General features: G+C 48.8%; 1 protein-coding gene across 2 annotated transcripts in view; it reads left to right on the top strand.

The window, feature by feature from the left end:
* Window positions 1-12,160, top strand: part of GALNT14 (polypeptide N-acetylgalactosaminyltransferase 14) — a 229,178-nt gene that overhangs the window by 81,417 nt on the left and 135,601 nt on the right. The gene's annotated exons all lie outside the window — the stretch shown is intronic.

The following is a 12,160-nucleotide window of genomic DNA, read 5'->3' as shown; positions in this document are numbered from 1 at the left end:
TGGTTTTTGGCTCTTTCTGTGTCTGGTTTCACTGATCTAAACACTGATCCTTTTTCATGACCACACTTTTGAGGCAAGTGTCCTAAGAAAGGAAAAGTGGGGACAGATAAGCCTGTACCTACCAAACGGACACTGGTAAACCAGAAGATGATCGCCTTCAGCTTGGCGTTTTCTCAAAGTGGGATCCACTCATCACCCGCCTACTTTGGAAAAACTTGGGAAGCATCTTAGAATGTAGGCTCCCACAGTGTCACCCTGAGTCCTGCTGAATCAGCATTTTGGGGGCAGAGCCTGGGGATCTGCATTCCATGAGCTTCTTGGGTGATTTGGGGCACACTGATGTTTGAGAACCAGAACTACTGCTGTAGGTTCCCTGTGCCCCTGGGACTTTTAATTTGACTCTAAGTTCAAAGTTTTAATTGAATTTTAAACAACATAACTAATTTTCTAAACCAAGCTGCACTCTGGTCAGTTTGAAAGAATGCAAGGGAAGAGAATCGTTGCTTTTAGCACTGTCCAGGTCTCTTTTTGCTCCTGTCCAGCATTACTAGAGGTCCTGTTACCAGACTGAGCTATGGCTGCCGTTCTCTCTGGCTGGGCTACTTTTCATAAGAGAAATAAAGCAGCCAGTCACCATACTAGCAGGGTCTTTCTCCCGCTGGCCTGGAAGGCAGGAGAAGTAACGTTTCTACTGTTCAGTCCTTTTCAAGTGGTTACTCTAGGGATCTGTTGCCAAGGACTGGCCAGTGGGGATCCGCTCTCCTTTCACTGAGCCTGTTCCTGCCAGGACCCAGTACCCTAGTTGGATCAGTGGCACAGACACTCGGTAGCAGGGGCACATCAGAGCGCAGAGATTAGATAATAGGCCTCTTTGGCCTCCGGTAACTGGAGTCTCCGTTGACCTGGACTGTTCTATTTTTCCCCTGAAGTTTTGCATTCCAAGGCCAATCATTTGATCAAGTGAAATGACAAACCTGTGGTTTTATATAGCGCCTTTAATTCAAGTGTTTAAAGTGCTATTCAAAGGTCAGAGCTTCCAAAGGGATAAGTGCCTATGCCATTTATGTTTTTTTAAATATTAGGATAAATGAATAGTAGTCTGCTGGCGCCCCACTGATGCGTTTACACTTTCCAGATCTTCATTAGTGCTTCTGAAGATTGCCAGCATTATATGGATGATCCATTTGAGAGCAGCGAGCCTGCAGATACACAGTATCTGTGCTGCGAATAATAATTCCAGCTTTCGTTTAAATTGTTCCTTCTCTAGAGCCTGATTTCTTTTATGAGCAATATTTTTATGGCCTAGTCTCATCCTCCGTTGCTCAGATGGTTTAGTGGGCTGAACTCTGGCCCAGGTTTCCTCTGTATGACCTCTAGCCTCAGCCTAGCCACCCAGGAAATAGGTAACTATTCCCAGTCTCTTCTCTCCCAGGAGAACCCTTTAGTTCTTTATGTATTTTGCTCCATGGTGTTGAAAGATGTTACCCACTAAATAAATGGCTCTGATGTTATGATGCTTTTGTTTTTCCACTTTTAATAATCAAAGTATATTTTCTAATTAGAGTTTCTGATTAGCATGGGGACCGGTAATGCTGAGTTGATGTCATTCCAGTCAAAGGCAAAGAAATGTGACATTTTGTTTCTCCTGTGGGACTTTGTCAAGGATAAGCAAACAAATGAAGCCTGTTAGGCTTCGGAATATATTGAAAATAGCTTGCAGTGACCTGTTATGTCATTCAAGGGCCCCTGGAGGTTGGAAACTACAGGGTTAGTGTTCTTTCTGTTCATTCACTTGTTTATTCATTTGTGCAGCAAACCTGGTTGGGGTAGGTGCTGTGCTGGGTGCTGGGGTGTAGTGTTGAATGGGACAGACAGGAATCAGCTCTAAGTGGAGGACAGATGAGCAAGCAAGAACAGACCAGGCATGGACAAATGCCATAGTAACAATGAAACAGGATGCAGGGACAGAGGGACAGGCCACTTCAAATCAGGCAGTTGGAGAAAGATTCTCAGAGGAGGGGACATTTGTGATGAGACTGGAATGACAGGTAGGAGTCAGCCATGCTAAGATCATCTTTGGTGGCATCGACAGAATGACCGGAGTAAGCTCACACATATGTAAATGTGCTTTCAGTCTCATCTCAAACCACTTTTGAAAAAAATCAGTACAGCCATTAAGCAGATAGCTCTCCCCAGGGGATCAAAGCATGCACTGGACTTCCTCGAAGTGGCCTGTTTACTCTTACTCTCTCCCTAAGCAACTTGTAATCTCCTTGTAGGCAGGGATGCTGACTTGTTCTCCCTGATAGCCACAGAGCCTAATGCAGTGCCTGGCACAGAGGAGGCATTCCTGAATGAATGAGTGAATTGTGTGGATTTTCACTGTCCTTGGGTTTTACATAATGACACTATAGTGGGGTTCTTGCCAAACAATGGCAGGGGCTCGAGGGTGTGTAAGGTCTGGTAAGAGAAGCCCAGAAGGGTCTTACCAACCTTGATCAGATTTAATTGCTATGATCTAAAGACCAGCATGAGAAGAAAAGATGTAGCCTTCGGTAAAATATGAATGCCCTGCTTTGTCTCTCATTAGAAAGCATGGAGACCGCGTAGTGAAGAAGCCCTTGTAATCAGAAGCTAAGTATTTGTGGACTTTGAACTCCTGGGAAGCAGCAATAAGATAATCTAGTAGTGGAAGCAGGAAACTGCTTTTTCACAGTGGCAGGACCGTCCTGGGATTCAGGCTAAAAAATGGAACAGGTGCCTCAGGGGAAGTGGTGAGATTTCTGGCATGGCACGGTCCCTGGTTGCATTTTTGTCGGCCGTATTTTGAAGGGTGGTCTTGATCAGATATCAGACTTAGCTAAGATCTGAACCATGGCTATCAGGGTTGAAGCTGGGCAGAACAGGAGGGCATGACAGGGCAGATGGGGAAGACTGGGATTTGAGTCCCATTCACCTGGGTGGAGAGTTCACCCAGCTGCAGGTGCTAGCTGGTGAGTTGGCACCTGTAAGTGCAGGGTTCCGGCATTATAATTGTCTTTAGTCTCGGATCTACCAGATGAAGTGACTGACTGCCGCTCCCCTGGCTCCCTGAGTCAGGGTTCTCTACCTATTATGTTGGGGTATAGGCACTCAATGTGAGTACAGGCAAAGAATCTGGCATTATCAGGCAGATCCCGGGCCTTGAAGGGGTGCCCAGTGGAATACCAGCACGGGCATAAAGGTTCAAGAAATGCCACCCAAGACTGGGGCTTGGGGGCAAGTGAGCTGTTTGGGAGCCTGGGTTCTGCTTTCATGTGGGGCCAGAGCTGGTTAAACCCCTTCTGCCTCAGCTTGGGGTTAGGCCGGGCTGAGTGAGTAGCTCCAGCTATGAGGAACTGGGACGAGGCTCTCAGAGGCTGGCGACAAGTAAGGAATGCTGCTGTAACTCCTCACAGCTCTCTTCCTTTGGAAGGAGGGATGCCAGATGAGATATATAACATCCATTTCTATTTCTGTTTCAGAGAAACAACAAATAATTTTTATTACATATCTCAAATATTGCATGAGATGTTTTGTAGTTGATCTGAAATTCAAATTAATTGAGCATCCTGTATTTTTATTTGCTAAATCTGGCAATACTCATTTGAAGGCAAAAGACAGACGCTCCCAAAGAGGCCCTGGATTTCTAAAGTGCCTGACGCCAGTGCCATCCTGTACAGTGGAGGGTGATTGAGGCTGGAGTTGCTCTCCCAACTCCTGGAGCACATGTCCCTCCTGGGTCAGTGGTGAGCTGAGGGCAGGAGCTGGAGCGCCTGGCTGCTGCAGTGGGAAGGGGTGTCTTGGCGGAGCAGAGGAAGGATGCCCCAGTGTCCCACAGGAGGCCAGGCTTCTGTGGGAAGCAGGCCACTGCTCTTTGAAATAGTGTCCCAAGTGCGAGTGGTATCAGCCCAGGACAATGCCTAGCTTCTCACTCTGTTGTTTGACCTCTAGTGTGTGCTGTAGTGACTCCTAGGATGTGACTTCTGGGATGTCATCCACCCAGCTGTCAGGGTCACATATGTTTCTGCCAGGTGAAGGTTCTGTGCTTTGCAGAGTGGGGGAGCCGAGACTCACAGAAGCACAGGGAGACAAATGACTTGGTACCATGGGGAGCACTGATGCTGCAGCTCACACCTCTGGACCCCTAGGTCAGCTTAGAGTCCACAGGCCGGGGCAGTGTCCTGGGAGCTACTTCTGACTTTGCTGCCAAGGACATTCAGGTGAAGGGATGCCTCAGGATTATCATCCTGTTCCAGCTGGTGGTCCCTTGGAGTGTCATTGGGTAGCTCAGCACTCAGTGGGTATCTCCTTGGCAAGTGGCACATTTGGGTCATCAGTGAGGAAATGCTGTCAGCCCAGGGCTCACACGACTGGAGCAGGAAGTTGAGCAACATGTTGTTTTTAAGTTGAAAATGAGAGTTGCGTGGGTGGCGGGGAGGGGAAGTGTCCACTAAGCTATTCCTGAAATCTTTGTCACTTGCCGTCACTTTTGAGTACACGGAAAGACATCTTCTAAGACAATCAATGTGAAGTCTTTATTTTGGTGATTTTGAGCTAGGAAGCGGTGGAAGCCCCAGTAGAGGGTGTCCCAGGCTCTGAACCCACAAAGACGGTCACAGCAGGGCAGCAGAGAAGGGGCCTCTGACCCCTGCCCACGCTCTCTGGGCCCTCTGCTTCCCTGGTATTAGTCAGGGTTCTCCCAAGAAACAGAGCCAGCATGAGAGAGAGCTGGGCTGGGAGTATCGGGCACAGCGGATCAAGATGGTGCAGCAGGAAGGCATGACGGTGAATGCTATGCATCCACTGGGCTAGGCTGCGGTGCCCGGTTGTTTGGTGGAGCACCAGGCTGGATGCTGCCCTGAAGCCATTCTCGTTTAAGGCATTGGTTCATGCAACTGCGGGGACTGGCAGCTCTGAAATCCAAAGGTCCGGCCAGCAGGCTGGAAGGGCAGGTGAGAGTTGGTGTAGCCTTCTGGAAAGCTGAAGCTCAGGGATTCTGTGTTGCAGCCTTGAGGCAAAATGCCTTCTTTGGGAAACCTGAGACTTGCTCTTAAGTCTTTAACTGACTGGGTGAGGCCCACCCACATTATGGAGGGTAATCTGCTTGACTCAGTCTACTAATTGCAAATGTTAATCACAGCTAAGAATGCCTTCACAGCAACATCTAGGCTGGTGCTCCACCAAACAACTGGGCACCGCAGCCTAGCCCAGCAGATGCCAAGCACTCACCGTCATGCCTTCCCGTGGCACCATCTTGATCCACTGTGCCCGTTACTCCTTGACTGTTGCCTTAAGTGAGAAGAGAGCCGAGAAAGGGCGTAACCACGTGTGCCCACAGACAGAAATTTGGGGGCATTGCAGCAGGCCAGAAGGTTTCCACCCTGTTCATTTCATTGCCTCCATCCAGTGGACTTTCTTGCCCCGAAGGTGTTCTCGCCGAGATGGCGCAGCATCTCTTGGCCTGATTCCTTTACTTATGTCTCTGGGAGAGGAACGTCCCCTCTCTGCCTTCTGCCCCTCTCCTCTTCAGTTATAATTTGGCCATGACTCGCAGGCTGTCTATCTGGTGAGGTCCCACACAAGGAAGTTCCCCATGGGCGTTGTGCTATCCCCTAATGCCAACAGCTGTCACGGAGAATCCCTCAGCTCCAAGAAGGCTGCACATTCACTATTTGAAAAAAAAAAAAAAAAAAAAAAAAACTTTTTACTTTATAATGATTTTATAAAGTAAAAATAAAGAGAATAGGGAGTTTCTACACACCCCTCATCCAATTTCCCCTGAAGTTGTCATCTTAGGCCACTGCAGCACATTGTCACAAGTAAAACAGCAGCACAGGTGCCTCACTGTTAACTGAACTCCAGACTTCATTTGGATTTTACTAGTTTCCCTCCCGGTGCCCCTTTCTGTTCCAGGAGCTGGTCCAGGCCCCCACTTTGCATTTAGTGCTCCTTCCCTTTCGAGGCCGGCTTTGTCTGCCTGCCGCTTGCACCTTGTCACTCTGCCCCTTTCCAGTCCTCCCTCTACTCCTTTCCAGTCTGCATGACACTAGCCGGAAGCTCCTGGTGATGCCTGCCCATCTGTGTTCAGAGGCCTAACCCAGGACTCTCTTCCCTCTTAACATGCTGGGAAGAAGGGAGCTGCCTCGGCCGCTTGGTAAATATTTTACAACATCTAATAGAATCAAGTTGTTTACTCTGCAGGAAACAGAAAGACATTAGTTAAGGAAAGTAACAAGCTGGCTGTTGCTGATGCTTCAGGTTTAGCGAGAAGCCTGGGAGCTTGAATGATTTCCATTTAAGGAGTAGTCATACTGGCCCACAGCTAGAACATCCCAGAAGGTCCACTTCTGCTTTTTCTTGGGGCAGGACTCTGGCCATCAAAGCCCCGAGTGGCTAGGACATGGGAGTCAGGGTCTTTGTGGCCTCAGACTCACTGGGGACTTGCTAGGCCGCTGCTTAGCTCTGTCCCCTGAGTGTCTCTGTTGCAAACCACTTTCCCAGATAGGTTTCTCCTTAGTCCTTTCCTCCTTAACTGACTCTCCCAGCCTATTTCCTTCGGGGGCATCTACTGCAGGGCTGTGGATCCCGCCCTGAATCTCTGATGCCTGCTCTCTATCGGAACCCCATGTCCTGTGCCCATCGTCGTGGCCCCCTGCCCCTGAGGACCATGCCTTTCTTGTCTATAGCGATAAGGATGGTGCTCACATGACCCAAACAGAGTGGGACAGGACTGCTCACCATGGTCAGAGAGTCTGGGAACCCATGTGTCCCTATCACTGCCCATTGCATTTATTTTCTGTTCCTTTGGCCCTCTCACTCCTACCTCTTGGTCCCATACTTTTCCATACTTTGCCCCCCAAGAATTTCATTTCACAGAAGAGTGAAATAAAAATGTTCATTATTTAAACCAAGGCACATAAAGGCTGCCATAAATTGTTTTGATGCCGTTTACAAGCTGCATTGTAGTAAACTTTAATGCAAAGTCAGAAGGGAATCAGTGAGGGAGGGCTGAGCAGAATCCCCAAGAAAGGGGAGATGGATTTTATAGACTACAGATTTGTGGTCGGGTCCCCTTTGCCTGCCACTCTGAGAAGAGCTGCCTGCCTTGGTCCTTCCTGCTTTTCCCTGTGGCTGCTTCTCCTACCTCCCAGTCTGACATCTCCCCCAACCTCTGACCTCCACCCTTACCCCCTGCCACACACATCATGAGTCTTGGTATTCTCCATCACCTTAGGGCCAGCAAACGAGCTTTCAGGATGGTTCCATGCTCCGGCCTAGCAGGCGCACTGGCCTGGCTGTCCCCTGGTGACCAGGGAGCCCAGCAGCTGAATCAGCTCAGCTCTGGCTTAGAGCATTCAGGAGCCCTGAACACTGACTAGACTTTGGAGATGGCTGAGGAGCCTTGGGTCATCTTTCCGGGTAGTCTTGAGCAGATATCATTCCTGCTTTGGACATTTAATAAGTGTGAACTTGCATGGGATTCCATAGAATGCACTGAAGACACAGAGCCCACCCCTGATAAGGGGAGCCCAAGACAGATGACACCAAAGAAGATGGACAGACGTCCACATCTGTAGTAGAGCAGATGAGGACTGCAAAGAAAACATGCAAGTAGGTCAGGGTGTTATGCTATAGAGAATCGCTGGATAAAATACACGTTATGGGAACTGGAGGGACTTGCAAGGCAAGAAAGGGGGGTTTCTGAAGGCAGTGTGCTCTCTCCCTTCTCATTCACGAGGAAAGGCTGGCTGGACAGGGCAAGGGGGAAGGAACAGAGGTGGGACTGAAGGTCGGAGGGGACATTTGACCAGTGACGGGCCACTGTGGGAATGAGCAGGTCAGGCAGAGGGCACTGGCTTGAATCCTGATGAGTGGTGGGGAAGTCAAGTTCAGTCCCTGACCTCAAGGATGCGGGACACTTCTCTGGGGTTTGGGATACGGAGTTGACCTGGCCTACAATGAAGAGAGCAATGACAGCAGCACAGAGCAAGATCAAATAGAGCTCCTGACACATCATGTGAGCATGGGAGAGAGAGGAGACGTGGCTTCGATGGGCAGCTCAGCCTGGAGGGGTAATGGCAGAGCTCTATAGAAGGATGCTGAGGTTACTGCTTCGGGGAGGCAGGGGAGGAAGGAGTGGGAATGGGGAGGCAGGTGAGGCAGGAGTGGGGGTGGGGAGGCAGGTGAGGCAGGAGTGGGGGTGGGGAGGCAGGTGAGGCAGGAGTGGGGGTGGGGAGGCAGGTGAGGCAGGAGTGGGGGTGGGGAGGCAGGTGAGGCAGGAGTGGGGGTAAGGAGGCAGGTGAGGCAGGAGTGGGGGTTGGGAGGCAGGTGAGGCAGGAGTGGGGTGGAGAGGCAGTCTCAGGACCTGGATATCTAAGAAGCACTCTCTTATTTTTGCTTCTAAGAATCTATCCATTCAGTGCTAGGGAGAGGTCTTTCCCAACCTCAGGCTTCTAGGCTGGGTCTTGCAACCCACCACCATTAGGGCTCTCTGCTAATAAAGAAGTAGAGCCCTGTCTCCCTTTTTCTGAACTCCTTGATCAGGCTCCTCATGGGGAGAAGTGGCTGGTGCACATTTAGGCATTTCTGTGTCCCCTATTCAAAAGCTATGGGACCAGCAGGGCCCCAAGTCTTCGGTTCCTAACAGAAAGTAAGCATAAAGACCAATATGGGCTTCTTGCCCCCATATCCCCAATCCTGGTGTGGGCAAAACATAGACCTAGTGGTCCTTGCAGGTGATGGGGTTATCCCTGACTCTGCACATCCCCCTTTGGGCTCAGGGCAAATGGTTTCATGGCCCTCGGATCTGGCCCTTTTCACTCAGAGCGGTCGGAGCTGGCTCTTGGGCATTTGGAGGCATCTCACATGCTCAGCAGCTTTGGATTAAAATGTTCTGAATCTTATAAACCCTAAGCTGGAGCCCCAGGGGGCTGGTGCTTGGCTGAGAGCTGATGCTGCTCAGGACAGGCTGGGTACTGGCACTGAAATGAGCTGAGTTGAAGGTGGGTGGACCAGCTTCGGCACCCACCTTACAGCTCCTGGTGTGTCATTCCCTTTGTGATTGTGGCTGGGAAGAAGACTCCATCACATCCTTGTCCCTTAAGGCACAGGACTTATTTGCAGAGCTGGTGAATATGCACATTCCAGGACCTGCTTGCAGAGTTTATAATTCAGTACATCCTGGGTATGGCTCAGGAATCTGCATCTTGAAAACGCTCTCCTGGGCCATCGTGCACCTCCTCTTCTAGAAAGGAACCCCTCAAGGTCATTAGCTCAGGGTCTCATGACTTTGGGTCTGGAAGGGAGACTATGGAATGCCTTAGGGCCTAAGAAATTGTTGCTTGTAGTGTCCGTCATCTCTCAGAGTACCAGGTCTTCAGAAAGAACCAATTTTGAAGCTGTTCAGGGCTCAGAGAGTGGCTCCAAATGGGAATCTGTGGCCCTGGAATGCCCTGTCTTTTGGTAAAGTTGTAAGGTAGGGAGCAGCATGAGGACGATGAGAGGGTCTGGGACTTGGGATGAATTAGGGTTCTCTCAGCAAGATAACCCACTTCCCCAGGGAATGATGCCACACCACAGAAAAGCCTGGCAAACAGCCCACTGGCAGATATCATGTCAGGAGTTTCCTACTTCACTTGCTTCATCTGATTAGGGGTAGGGGCAGGGCTACAGGTGAGGCTTCCTGGCCCCCCTGTTCTCAGCCACCTGCTGTCAAGCCCTGCTCCATGTTCTCCTAGAGGAGTGTGCATTCCCCTGCTAATCACTGCTGTTAGGCAACCTGTGTTTTTCAGGGTTCTATGGGGAAGGTGATCTATGCTGTGAGATTGCTCCTCACACAAAGAATGTTCTACTTCCAGCCAAGTCACTTCCCGGCATTTGAGCCCATGTGAGGAGTCCAGCTTCCTGGAACCTTAGTTTCTCCATCTGTAAAAGGAGATTTTGATTTCTGTGTTGCCTCAGTTGTAGGAACATTTCAAAGACCGAATGAGCTGATAGATGTGAGAATATCTTGAAAATTCTAAAGCAAGACCCATGAACTTGAAATGAGTGACATAAATGAGTGAGCCAGGCAGTTAAGATGGTGGGATCTGGGGAGACGTGGAAAACAAAGTTAGATTTGATTTTAAAAAAATACTAGAGGTTCCCAATAACTCACATCTATGGGCCAAATTGGGCCTGTAGACCATCAACCTCTACTGCAAAGTATTGTTCAAAAGCCAGGTAGTTTCCATACTAAGTTCATCAACTGTAACATAGCTACGTTCATCGACTATAACATAGCAACATTCCAACCAACGCCTTACAGAGTATTTTGTGCCTGGATGTATATATGTGTAGTGGCTCTAAGAATATGGGTTCCAGAGTCAGCCTACTTAGGTTCAAACCCCATCTCTGATACTTGGGCACACTATTTCAACTTCTACTCTCATTTTTTCTTTTATATGTGAAAATGTGGATAGTAACAGCACCTACCTCATTGGAATCCTATGAGGATTGAATGAGATAATCCATGAAAAGTGATTCGCACATGGATGCTCATAACTTGTTCAATAAAAGTTTAATATTATTGTTGTTGTTATTATTCTCTACTTTATTCCATGAAGGACTGGAGTGACATGAGCAGTAGTGGTAAGAGGATGATACTATAGAATAAGAGATACAGGTAAAAAAGAGTAGAAACTTAGGAACAGGCAGACATGACCACAGAGGTTTCATGTGGTTCCTGTTGTAAAATTTTACGTTTTACTTTAAGCTTCCTGATAACCTCAGGAGACAGGGAGAAATGGCCAGTTAAAATCGACTTTTCAAGGCCAGGCACGGTGGCTCATACTTGTAATCCTAGCACTTTGGGAGGCTGAGGTGAGCAGATCACTTGAGGTCAGGAGTTCGAGACCAGCCTGGCCAACATGGTGAAATCCTGTCTCTACAAAAAATGTAAAAATTAGCCAGGCCTGGTGGTGGGTTCCTGTAACTTCAGCTACTTGGGAGGCTGAAGCAGGAGAATTGCTTGAACCCGGGAGGTGGGGGTTGCGTTGAGCCGAGATCGTACCACTGAACTCCAGCCTAGGTGACAGAGCAAGACTCTCTCTCTCAAAACAAACAAACAAACAAACAAAAATAAAGTGAAATGAAATAAAATCAGTGTATCACAATGGGGGACGGGTCATGGAAGTTCCTCCTGGTCCATTCTTACCTTTTGTCCAAGAAAAGAAGTCGAAAAGACTTTGATCCTTGATTAATGGGCTGTGAGCGTACCTGTGTACCTCAGTGTGTGGATATTAGAGACCCATGTTTCCTCAGTTTGGCACGTCTGAGCTCAGCTTGGCACAGTAGTTGTTAAACCTCAGCTGGTCTCTTGATTCTGGGACTCAGAAATGGCTGGGCCTCTGAAGTTCAAGGTTTGGGCCAGTTTTCTCATCTTCCTTAATGCCTCAGATCATGGATGCTGCTTAAATCTTTCAGTAGTTTCATCCCTGCCTGCACCTTATACCTAACCCTCTCCCTGAGCAATCTGGTCATTCATTTTTCTCTATCTTGCATGCACATGGCTTCTGACATCTGACCTCTGCCTCCACCTCCCCTCTTGAAGTCTTTTCTGAAGGTTTCTCAGACAGTGCTTTCCTGTGAACGTACCTGGTTTGAATTCCCAGTGCCTGATGAATCTGCTACCCTATACTTTTTTTTATTTTTTGAGATGAAGTCTCACTCTATTGCCCAGGCTGGAATGCAGTGGTGCCATCTCGGCTTTCTGCAGCCTCCACCTTCCATGCTCAAGCGATCCTCCCACCTCAGCCTCCTGAGTAGCTGGGACTACAGGCATGCACCACCATGCCTGGCTAATTTTTGTATTTTTGTAGAGATGGAATTTCGCCATGTTGCCCAGGCTGGTCCTGGACTCCTGGACTCAAGCAACCCACCCACCTCGGCCTCCCAAAGTGCTGGGATTATAGGCATGAGCCACTGGACCAGTAGTATAGCTGCTACCCTATACTTCTGTCTATCCAAAAGCACTTGGAATCAAGTGTAGCCAGTATGTAATTCTAGAAGAATCTTTTCTAGTTTGTGCTCTGTTAATAGGGAGTATTGAAGTACAAGTTCCTGGAGTGGAGTGACTGCACATCTGTTTATCTTGCTCTGA

The sequence above is a fragment of the Aotus nancymaae genome, unplaced genomic scaffold, assembly GCF_030222135.1.
Source record: "Aotus nancymaae isolate 86718 unplaced genomic scaffold, 86718_ANA_hifiasm-v0.15.2.pri h1tg000057l, whole genome shotgun sequence".
NCBI classification, from domain to species: Eukaryota; Metazoa; Chordata; class Mammalia; order Primates; family Aotidae; genus Aotus; species Aotus nancymaae.
Note: the sequence above shows the minus strand (reverse complement) of the source record. Positions and strands in the feature narration are given on the sequence as shown.